A 13018-nucleotide genomic window follows, 5' to 3' on the forward strand; every position below is an offset into this window, starting at 1 on the left:
ATCATGCTTGTGGACAGACCGAAGGTGTTCCGCAAAGCGGTCACCCAGTCTGCATTTGGTCTCTCCAATGCAGAGGAAACAGCATTGGGAGCAGCGAATGCAGTAGACTAAATTGGGGGAAGTGCAAGTGAAATGCTGCTTCACCTGAAAGGAGTGTTTGGGCCCTTGGACAGTGAGGAGAGGGAAAGTAAAGGGGCAAGTGTTGCACCTTCTGCGGTTGCATGGGAAGGTGCCGTGGGAGTGGGACTTTACAGCCTTCCGGACTGAATATTGAGTGCAACAATTTTAGATCATGAACTCTCTCCTCCATCCCCTCCCCCTTTCTGATACCCCCTTTTTTTTCCCCAATAATTTATATAGATTTTTCGTTTCCCACCTATTTCCATTATTTTTAAATATATTTCCATCCATTGTTTTATCTCTACCTTTTAGCCTATTTCGACACCTACCCTTCACCCCATCCCACCCCCATTAGGGCTATCTGTATCTTGCTCGTCCTGCTTTCTACCCTTAATTAGCACATTCCTTAGATAATATCACCACCTTCAACACCTCTTTGTCCTTTTGTCTATGACATCTTTTGGCCATCTCCACCTATCACTGGCCCTCTATCCAGCTCTACCCCTCCCCCACCTTAAACCAGCTTATTTTTCACCTCTTTTCTATTTTTACTTATTTCTGGTGAAGATTCATACGGACTCAAAACGTTAACAGTGTTCCTCTCCGCAGATGCTGCCAGACCTGCTGAGTTTTTCCAGGTATTTTTATTTTTGTTTTGAATTTCCAGCATCTGTAGTTTTTTGCTTTTAACTAATTATCACAAAATGCTTTACAGCCAATGAAGTTCCTTATTTATGGTGCAACACTCTTGAGGCAATATTTTCACCTCAGCAGATGGGCAGGCGCCTGACCCGCTCGAGCGTTAAATGATGCAGGCAGACATCGGGCAAGCGTCCCAACATCAAAGCATAGTCATGCGATATTTCGGTCGGCGGGCACGTGCCTGAGTTGGCAGCATACCTGCCAACAATTAAATGGCCTATTAAGACCATTAACAAGGTAATAAAAAGAAATTTTTCACTGCCTGTCCAATCTTATGGCAAAAAGGCCAAGCGGCCTTTGCACTTTTTAGGAAACCTCATCCACGGGTGGGTTAAGGTTTTCTAAAGCAAATAAAAATAAAATAAAAAATTTAAAATTAACTGATAACGTCCCTGCTCATGTGACATTTTTCATATCTTTATTAAGGTCCCTAATAGGCCTCTTAATTGTCGGCGGGTGCGCTGCCACCTCTCGCGCATGACTGCCGAGCAAAATATCGCAAGAGTGCGCGATGACATCAGGATGCTCGTCGACATCATCGCGCACTATTTAACTCTCATTCAGATCGGGCGCACACTCGCCCATTGAAGGAAATATTTTGCCCATAAGGGACTAAAATCCAGAAAATCCACTGGGCCTGATGGCTTACACCCTGGGGCTTTGAAAGAGATAGCTGCAGACATAGTGGATGTGCTAGCTATGATTTTCCAAACTTTCTTAGATTCGGGGACAGTCTCAATAGCTTGGAAGTTAGCAAATGTTACAGCGCTTTTCAGAAAATGGGGGAGGGAGAAAACAGTGAACTACAGGCCAGTTAGTCTAACATCAGGTGTTGGGAAAATGTTGGAATCTAGTCTTAGAAAAGCAGAGTATGATTAAAACGAGTCAACATGGTTTTACTAAAGGGGAATTTCTTTGACAAATTTATTAGAGTTTTTTGAGGATGCAACTAATAGGGTTACTAAAGGGAAACCATACAGATGTAGTATATCTGGGGGCTGAATTTTCCCTGTCATGGGGGCTTGTGTGGGGACAGGTGGGAGCGAGCGCGAACATGATCAGCACCCCCGATCGGGTCCGTGCCGCCATTTTATGTGGGTGGACCAATTAAGGCCCGTCCAGTGTGATGCTCGCCTGGAAGCACTGAGCCCTCCCTGTGCAGGTGTTGTGGGGGGTAGGGGGGGTGCATGGGGAGATTCCCTGAGTTGGGGCTTGTGCCTTTTCGCGTGCATGTGTGCGGAAGAGCGCAGAAATCTCCCTGAGGCACCAAGGTCTTAAAGTTAAATAAAAGGAACAAAAACTTTTAAAACATGTCCCCTCATCTGACAGTGTCACGTGAGCTGGGAGATGTCAATGAATTTTTAAAATAATTATTATTTAGCTTTAAAACACTTCATGAAACCTCATCCCGCCCGTGGATGAGGTTTCATGAAAAATGCGAAGGCCACCTGGGCTCTTTGCCTGCCCGCCAACCTTAAGGTTGGATGGGCAGCTCATTTAACTGTTTTAATTAGTCTTTAACAGGATTTAATAGGTCTTTGACAGTTCAGTGGGCACGCAGCTGACTTGGCTGCACGCCCGTCGAATTGAAAATCTAAATGACGCACGATGACATTGGGACGCCCGCCCAACGTCACCGCATGTCATTTTATATGTCGGTGAGCGGACCCCATCCCTGCTCGCCGACCGGAAAATTCTTCCCTGGATTTCTAAAAGGCATTCGTTAATGTGCCACACAAAAGGTTAATGGGCAATATAAGGGCTCATGGAATTGGGGTAATATATTAGCATGGATAGAAGATTGCTAAACAGATAAAAAAGAGTGGGCATAAATAGGGCTTTTTCAAGTTGGCAGACAGTGAATAGTGGATTGCCGCAAGGATCAGAATAGCTGGGGCCTCAGCTATTCACAATCTATATTATTGACTTAGATGAAGAGACAGAGAATAATGTATCTAAATTTGCTGATGATACCAAGCTAGGTGAAAAGAGAACACACAGAGAGGCTGCAAAGAGATATAGACAAGTTAAGTGAGTGGGCAACAAGCTGGTAGATGGAGTATAACAGAGGGAAATGTGAAGTTATTCACTTTGGTCTTAAGAATAAAAAAGCAGAATATTTTTTTAAAAGTGAGAAACTTGTAAGTGTTGATTTTCAAAGAGACTTGAGTGTCCTTGTACAAGGAATGCAGAAAGTTTCGACTGAATTTTCCCCCTGTTTGGGGGGGGGGGGTCTGTTGATGGGCACGGCGCCATTTTACGTGGGTGGGCCAATTAAGGCTCGCCCAGCGTGACGTCTGCATGGAAGCGCTATGTGCAGGCAGAGGGATTCCCAAAATCGAGTGCACTCTTTCACACATACGCATGAAAGAGCGCACTCACCTCCCTGAGGCTGGGTGCTGCCTCAGGGAGATCGGCTGTACATGTAAAAAAGATAAAAATAAAAATTCCCTTACATGTCCCCTGTCACATGAGTTGGGACATGTCCATAATTTTTACAAAATCTTTATTAAAATTTTTAAAGACTACATGAAAACTCATCCCACCTGTGGATGAGGTTTCATGTTTTTTCTAGTTCCCACCGGGGCTTCTGGCCTGTCCACCAACATTAAGGTTGGACGGGCAGGTCCTTTAATTACTTAATTGCCCTGTCAATGGCCTCAATTGGCCATTGACAGGTTGGCGGGCACGCAGCTGATTTTGCTGCACTCCCGCCTTCCTGAAAATTTAAATGGGGCGCAGTGATGTAGGGAGTTCCACCCAATGTCTCCGTGTGTCAATTTACGCGTCAGTGAGTGGACCCCGCCCCCGCTCGCTGACTCATAAAATTCTGGCCTTAATATACAGGTGCAACAAGCAATTAAGAAAACAAATGTCATATTGGCCTTTATTACAAGGGGATTGGAGTAGAAGAATAAAGAAGGCTTGCTACAGCTGTGCAGGGTTTTGTTGAGACCGCATCTGGAATTCAGTGTACAGTTTTGGTCTCCACATTTAAGGAAGGATGTACTTGCATTGGAGGCAGTACATTAAATATTCACTAAATTCGTGCCTGGGCTGAGGGGGTTGTCCTATGATGAGAGGCTGAGTAAATCGGGCTTATATTCTCTGGGGTTTAGATGAATGAATTATCTCACTGAAACTTACAAAATTCTGAAGGGGCTTGATAGAATGGACGCTGAGAGATTGTATCTGCTGGTCAGGGAATCTGAAACACAGGGTCACAGTCTCAGGATAAGGGGACAATTATTTAGGACTGAAATGCAGAGAAATTATTTCACTCAAATTTTTGGAATTCTCTATCCCAGAGGGTTATGGTCGCTCCATCACTGAGCACATTTAAGGATGGGATTGACAGATTTTTGGTCTCTCATGGAATTAAGGGATATGGGGAGCTGGTGGGAAAATAGAGTCGAAGTCCAAGATCAGCCATCATCGCATTGAATGGCAGAGCAGATTTCATGGGTTGTGTGGTCTACTCCTGCCCCTATTTCTTATGTTCTTAAAGCAGACAGGGCCACAGTTTAATACCTCATCCCAAAGCCAGCATTAATTTTAGGTGCAGCACCCCTTCAATACTGCAGTGGGGTATTAGCCTGATTTTTGTGCTTAAGTCCTGAACTGGAACTCGAACCCACAAAGTTATGATTCAGAGGCAAAAGCGCTATAAGCTGAGCCACAGCAGAAAGTAGACATTGGACAAGTACAGGTACCTTGACAACCATTCAAAGACCCCAGCAAATTTCTTCCTCATCTGCTTTCATGATTATGAGATATATGAGACCATATTCCCCCTTTCTGCAGCCTCTTTTCAGGCTGCTTGGTGCTTCACTTAATTGGAAGATGCCGATCACTCAAAAAAAAATACCCTTGTGTGACATTGAAACCTGCATTTCAACCATAGAATTCTGGTTTGCTGTGTTGCTAGGTCCATTTTTTTCATCCTAGCAGCAGAAAATTGTAATCAACAGCCCTTTAAGAACTGTTGATTTTGGATATCCTACCCCTTGGCCCTCATGCACACCATCAGATGTGCACTGGGAGTGGTTCTCAGTTGTGTTAACTAGCCAGCCTAGCAGACAGCGGAAGGCACTGAGTGGGGAATTTACAGTGAACAGGGAGGTGCTTGGAGCTAGTAACAGCTCGGCCCAGCCCAGCCTCCTGCACAGAAGTAGACTCCTGGCATTACCTGAACCTGAAGGAAGCTGCATGTGATTAAAGTTCACACTTTTATTTTCACTATTATTCATTGCTTGTAGTACATACATGTATAAGGGAAGTGATATAGGTCAAACCACAAGCCAGCTTCCATTTTAATGAATTATTTCAAAACTATACAACATAAAATACAGAAAATTCCCTATTTTTCACAAGTATTTATGTGCCCCTGAAACAGAACATTGAAAATATATTGGGGAGTTTCCAAAGTTGCCAGTCATTTGGGGATCAAAGTTCTTAAAAACAGAAAAACAGAAACTAGATTTGTAGAAAAAATACTTCTATCACAGTATATTATTAAGAATGTTGAGAAAATAAGCAGGACCAGTGTTATGATCCCCAGCTCAGGGACAAGGGAGGAATCCCTAACTTTTTTTTTTGTTTAGATACTGAAGATGGTCTACTGAACAGAGTCACTGGAGTCAGCTAATGAACTTTTAACAAAAGCATAAAACATTAATAAACAAGAAAATATGAACCATATAACAATACTCTTTCACCCACAACTATACCTTTACTGATGTATACAAGCTTGTAAGGATCACACAAGTTACAAAAGCTATCCTATACTCTAATGTTCATCGTAAGTACACTGTAAGTTAAGCGACCTGTAGTAAGACACACCACACTCTGAACAAGTGACAGATGCTATGGATCACTTGCCAAATGCCCCCCTCACCCGCCACCGTCCCCCCTCCCACTGCCTCCACCCTCCCACCCACCCCCCTCCCACTTCCTCCACCCCCCATCCCCTCCAGCACCCCCACCCCTTCCAGCACCCCCCCCACCCACCCATCCACCCCCTCCAGCACCCCCACCCCTCCTTCACCCCTCCCACCCACCCCCTCCACCCCACCCTCCGCCCCTCCACCTCCTCCACCCAAGATGTTTGTCCCACCATGGGTTAACCAGTCGCATTGCACTCCGTCTTTCACATGAAGCCTTCCAGTCTCCACTCTCTAAGAAATTGCCTTGGAATCTTCTCCAAGACCAATGCTTTCTCTCAGATGCCTTCCACAAGAGACCATCTCCAGGGTTTTGAACTCTCCTTCTGATGTTCCTCTCCCTTGGGTCACCACATGCATTCAAACTTTCTTCCATGCACTCTCTCTGACTGACTCAGCTGTCAACAGTACACCACTGCTTCACATGTACATAGTAAAGAGTTACAAACCTTCAGTTGTCTCTTTGGACCTTCTTGCCTCTTGCAAGCTATTCTCACTTTAAGCTTTCTGAAGCTTTTGTCTCTTTAAATCTGAAGCTTGGAACCTTTCTCTCTGCCCCTCACTCTTAGCTTCATTTAACAGGATCTTAACCAGGCTCCTGTCCTTCCCTTTGACTAAGAGGTCTTCTTGGGACTTTCTCCTGTTCCGCTCACCTGGATTTCGGGGTATTTTCTTTAGCTTGAGACTGGCCAACTGTCCTCTTTGCTCCAGTCTCTCCTGGCAGCTGTCTTCAAAACCAACTGAACTTAAAACAGCTTCCAAATCGAACTGCTGTTCCTAGTTTCTTCTGTGTGTGTCTGTGGGAGGGGTCTACCTCTATGGACCCCTGTTGCTAGGCTACAGCCCAATTTTATTTTACGCTTGTTTGCTTTACTTAGCTGCAACAGTCGTAAAGCTCTCATTAGAAATGCAGGCACCTTTTTAAGTGAAATAAAAATTTAATTTGACCTTTTCTTAACACACAAATACAGAAATACAAATCAAACTTAAACTTTAAAGCTAAAACCCATTCCTAACATCTACAAATAGAAATATAATTTACTTAGACTATCTCTATTTCCTAACACCAGTCATTGAAAAGGATATATTAACCATATACAGCTGTTTTTATTTAGGTTTTGATTTTGTACTCATTAGCATCTAACAAGTTGTGCTTTACTTTTCCATGTTGTTGCAAACAAATATTTTTGTTACTCTAATCTGTAAAAAAAAACCTTTTGCATTTGATATACATTGTTCATGCATGAGGTCATCGTGCATAGTGTATATGACATTAGCACCATGCCAAGTGGAATACATTAAGGACAGATCTTGCAGCTCATAACTAGGCATCCATGGGGCACATGAACAACCAGCAGAAGCAGAATTGTATATTACCACAACCTGTAACCCCATCACTCAGCACATTCCTCCCTCTGTGATATATTCAAGAGAAGAGAGGTATAAAGATTTCATATGAAGTGCAGAAGGGTATGTCAGGAAAAATATTAGGCATACCTTAAAATGAGGTGTAAACCAATGGGCTGTATTTATGCTCCTTTCTGGGTTTGAAGACGGGACTGGCTCCTAAAATGCAGCATATGGCCGCTGCCTGCTTGAAATCCCATGGGGGATGGTGGAAGTGTTGGATAATGGTGGAGGTGGAGGTGGAGATGTTGTTAATTGCCACTTAAGGGGCTCATCCCACCCTGTGACTATTTTACCCATGGCAGGGAGTGACGTACACTATGTGGGTAGCCCAGGAGCTTTAACTGCATGAGCTGGTGTTGAGTAAGGGTGGGAGGGTGACCTCCTTTGCAGGTCCCATCAGAGGCACCACCCCAAGATCACTTCTCCCCCTTTACCCTCAACCCTGCCCTCGCAAACCTAACCTCCCATCCCCCTCAACCCCTCACTGGGTCCTGCCATCCTACCCTGGCAAAACACTGCCCCCCCGCCTCTTACCTTGGTGTCCAGCTTGAGCAATGATCTCCATTGGGGCCTGCCTGTAGTCCTTGTAGTCCTAGCAGTGGCCACCACTCTTGCACTGCTGGGACCACAGATCTTCCAGCCATCTGATTCTATGAGGTGAGACTTCCTGTCAACAAAAGGCATAAACCCTGCCTCCAGCCAATTAATGGCTAATTGGCCGTTAAATGACAGTGGGCAGCTGTTCTTCCACTGGGAGGATTCCCACCTTTTTAACCAGGCATGCTGGGACCAGGATGCCCCATAAAATCCAGCCCAATGAAGCTACTTTGCAGGGCTACCTTCATGTTAAGCACCAAAAACGGCTTTGAGGATGGATCCTGGGTGAAAAGGGTTATCCACTAAAGACATGGTTGCTCACACCAGGGCAGAATCCCAACCTTGAGGCAGAGGGAGCAAATAACAGCTGCCTTGGGACAACCATCAAAATGGCAAATGGCCTTCCGAAAATATGGTTCATATGCGTAGATCATTCTGGGGGAGCCCTTCAATTCAGCCCCCTAAAGGGTCCTCTATATTGTGGTGGTGTGTGTGCTCTGCACAATCTCGTGTGGCAGGGAGGACCTGAACAGTGACAGGCCAAAATAATTAATGCATCATATTCTCTGAGGAGGAGGAGGAGGATGAGGGGAAAGTGCTTCCCCTTGTGCAATTGCCTTGCTCATGGCTGGCGATGGATATGGCACTAACATGTGTGCAAGGGAAAGGCATAACTCCCTTATGTGCAAACAATGCATGGGCAGGATTTTCAGGTTGTTGGATGGGTGCGGTGGGCTGCCACTGCGATTGGCCCTCGACATCAATTTCACGCTGGCTGGCCAATGAACGGCCAGCCAGCATGAAAGAAGCGTTGAAAGATCCAGTGCTCCCAGGGTGGGGCGGGAGGAGGGCAAATGTTGCAGTCAGCACAGGTGTGGGGGAGCGAGCAATAAAAGATTCTTGAAGGCAAAGAGCTGCATCAGGGAGCTGAAGAATTTTAAAGCCAAAAATAAACATTATGAAATTCCGAAAAAAAATTCCACTATAAGAACCACTCGCCTAAACGTATTGATGATAAAAATTCTGCCCAAACATTTTTGCTTTTTTAAAATTAATATCTGAACCCTCACCCCACCCATGGATGAGGTTTCCTCAAAAATCCAAAGCCACTTGGCCGATTCGCCCGCCCACCAACTGTAACTTTGGACGGGCAGTGAAAAATCCAAGTCAATTACTATATTAATGCCCTTAATAGGCCTCTTAATTGTCAGCAGGCATGCTGCCAACTCTCGCATGCACCCGCCAACTGAAATATTGCGTGAGTGCGCGACATCGGGACGGTCAACCGACATCATCGCACACTGTTTTAGTCCGATCAGGTCGGGCACGCATTTGCCCGCAGGATGTAAAATTCTGCCCTATGCATTTTAAAAAGTTCATTCATAGGAGGTGGACATCGCAGTCTAGGCCAGGATTTATTGCCCATACCTAACTGCCCTTGAGGAGGTGGTGGTGAGCTGCCTTCTTGAACTGCTGCAGCCCTCTGTGCTGTTGGTACACCCACAGTGCTGTTAGGGAAGGAGTTCCAGGATTTTGACCTAGCAACAGTGAAGGAACTATGATATATTTCCAAGTCAAGATGGTCAGTGTCTTGGTGGGGAACTTCCAGATGGTGGTGTTCCCATGTGTCTGCTGCCCTTGCCCTTCTAGATGTAGCAGTCATGGGTTTGGAAGGTGCTGCCTAAGGACCATTGGTGAGTTCCTGCAGTGCATCTTATAGGTGGTACCCACTGCTGCCACTGCGTGTCGGTGGTGGAGGGCGTGAATGTTTGTGGATGTGGTGCCAATCAAGTGGGCTGCTTTGTGCTGGACGGTGTCAAGCTTCTTGAGTGTTGTGGGAGCTGCACTCCTCCAGGCGAGTAAAGAGTATTCCATTACACTCCTGACCATTGCCTTGTAGATGGTGGACAAGCTTTGGGGAGTCAGGAGTTGAGTTACTTGCCGCAGGATTCCTAACCTCTGACTTGCTCTTGTAGCCATAGTGTTTATATGGATAATTCAGTTCAGTTTCTGGTCAATGGTAATCTCCAGAGTGTTGATAGTGGGAGATTCAGTGATGATAATGCCATTGAATGTCAAGGGGCAATGGTTAGATTCTCTCTTATTGGAGATGGTCATAGCCTGGCACTTGTTTCACGTGAATATTACTTGCCACTTGTCAGCCCAAGCCTGGATATTGTCCGGGTCTTGTTGCATATGGATGCTGACTGCTTCAGTATCTGAAGAATCGCGAATGATGCTGAACATTGTGCAATCATCAGCGAACATCCCCACTTCTGACCTCATGATGGAAGGAAGATCATTGCTGAAGCAGCTGAAGATGATTTGGCCTAGGACACTATCCTGAGGAACTCCTGTACTGATGTCCTGGAACTGAGATGACCGACCTCCAACAACCACAACCATCTTCCTTTGTGCTAGGTATGACAACAACCAGCAGAGAGCTTTCCCCCTGATTCCAATTGACTCCAGTTTTGCTAGGGCTCCTGGGTGCTCCACACGGTCAAAGGCTGCCTTGATGTCAAGGGCAGTCACACTCACCTCACCTCTGGCATTCAGCTTTTTTGTAATGAGGTCAAGAGATGACTCAAACTGAGCATTAGTGAGTGGGTTATTGCTAAGCAGATGCTGCTTGATTGCACTGTCTTGACCCCTTCCTTCACTTTTTTGGTGATGGACAGTAGACTAATGGGGCAGTAATTGGCTGGTTGGATTTATCCTACTTTTTGTGTTGAAGGCATACCTGGGCAATTTTCCAAATTACCTCTGTAGTAACTAATTGTATTGTCCCTGCCTCCTGTCAATCACTCATCGTATGATGCGATTACGGGAGCTTCAACCAATAAACTTATTGCATGGGTAATCCTGTGGGCGGGGCTTCCAATGAAGTGATTGCGTCTCACGTGCAAGCATATCTACACATCTCCTAAATAAAGTTCAGCCTTTTCTTCACCAAACTGGCTGCTTCATCTCATTATTTTATTTGGCGACAAGGATAAAACCAACTTCTGCTGCGTACTTTGCCCTGGCTGATGTGAGTAAAACGAAGTTGAACAATAATTAGCAGTCATGTCGCTGTTTAGAGGAATTGATTCATATGATGCTAACATTGGATACTGATTGGTGTCAGTATTTCAAATGATTTCGTTCCATTTTGTTATGAATGTAATTACTGCTGAAGAAAAGAGTATAGCTATCCTGCTGAGAGCATGTGGAAGCAAATTGTACAATCTGATTTGAAACCTGACTGCCCCGAGCACGCCCGGTTCTAAATCGTACAGTGAGTCAGTGGAACTCGTGAAATCGCACTTTAAGGCCAAAGTGTCTGTGATCCTGCAGCACTTCAAGTTTAATTCGAGAGTTCGTGCCCCAGGAGAGTCCATTGCTACCTTTGTAGCAGATCGAAAACAGTTAACCGAATACTGTGAGTTTGGGGATGCCTTGAACAATATGCTGCAGGACAGTTTAATGCAGGGTCAAGGACAACGCCAAACAGCGCCATTTGTTAGCTGAATCTGACATTGATTTCAAGCGCACCCTGGAACTTTCTCTCGCTATAGAAAGTGCTGTGAAAGGCTTACAGGCTTTGCAGCAAGTGGATAATGGCAGCTTACTCCATGTTGGATGGGAAGCTGCTGCTGAGCATGAAAAACAGAACAGCAGGTTTTAAATGTGATTCTTTGCCCTCTACACAAAGACTTAGGAAGCCTAATGGTAACATGTCAGCTAATCAGATAAGCATTTGCTACAGATGTGGAGGAAATCATGGAGCAGACATTTGTAGATGCAAAGAGGCAGAATGCAATTATTGCCGCAGGAAAGGACACCTGGTTAGGCAGCGCAGAACAAAGGATAGACAAACAGCAAAACAGCAAAGGAATCTGGCTGAGCTAACTGATACAGCAAAGGCTGAGGCTGCTACTACTGATGTGTACTCTCTGTATCATGTGACTGCTGTTAAATCTGAGCCCATTACAATGGCAGCGCAAGTGAATGGCAGGCAACTGCAGATGGAGGTGGATACTGCTGCCTCGACTCCTGTTGTTGGGGAGCACACGTCCAAGTGCCTCAGCGAAGGGAGTCAGCCATTGGCATTGGAATGGACGTATGTCAAACTGTGAAATTACACTGGAAAATCCGTTCAGGTCAAAGGCATTGCTGCTGTCCCAGTCTGCTATAAACAACAGACAGCCCAACTGCACATGATAATCGGAAAGGGGGAAGGATTTTGGGTCGAGATTGGCTGCACAAATAAAATTTGACTGGTCAGAAATATTCTGTTTGAAATCTGAATTCCAGAGCTTCTAAAGAAACATGACAAGGGAGCGCAACAAAGGTTCACCAGACTTGTTCCGGGGTTGGCGGGACTGTCTTATGCAGAGAAATTGGGGAAATTGGGCCTGTATTCTCAAGAGTTCTGAAGAATGAGAGGTGATGTCATTGAAACCTACAAAATACTTGAAGGAATAAACAGGGTAGATGCGGCTAAGACATTTCCCCTGGCTGGGGAGTCGAGAGCCAGGGGATACAATTTCAAAACAAGGGGGAAGCCACTTAGGACCGAGATGAGGAGAAATTTCTTTAGTTAGAAGTTTGTAAATCTTTAGAATTCTCTACCCCAGAGGGCTGTGGAAGCTCAGTCATTGAGTATATTTAAGGTAGTGTTTGAAAGATTTCTGATTAACAGTAAAGGGTTATGGGAATAGTATGTATAAAAGGCATTGAAGTGTTCGATTAGCCACGATCGTATTGAATGGTGGAGCAGGCTCAACGGGCTGAATGGCCTTAACCTGTTCCTGTGTTCCTATGACACTGTTTCTCAAGACAAATTGGGAAAACTGAAGGGCATGCAAGCTAAAATGCACGTCGATCCCCAGGCAACAACATGTTTCTTCAAGGCCAGGCCAGTGCCTTATTCACTAAGAGAAAAACAGAAAGCAGAGCTGTGCAGATTGGAAAACCTGGGAATAATTCAGCCTATCCAGTTTTCTGAGTGAGTTGCACCCATAATCCCAGTTATCAGGCCAGACCAGACAAAATGTATCTGCAATGACAAAAAACTGACAGTCAACAAAGCAGCAAAGTTAGACAAATAACCCATTCCTAGAACTGATTACTTGTACATCAAGTTTGCAGGAGGCAAGGCGTATACAGAGCTAGACAGGAGTCATGCCCATCAACGATTGGAATTGGATAACTCATCAAAAGAATATGTGACACTGAATACCTATAAAGTCCTCTGCCAG

This window comes from Carcharodon carcharias, chromosome 4 (assembly GCF_017639515.1).
Source record: "Carcharodon carcharias isolate sCarCar2 chromosome 4, sCarCar2.pri, whole genome shotgun sequence".
Taxonomy (NCBI): Eukaryota; Metazoa; Chordata; class Chondrichthyes; order Lamniformes; family Lamnidae; genus Carcharodon; species Carcharodon carcharias.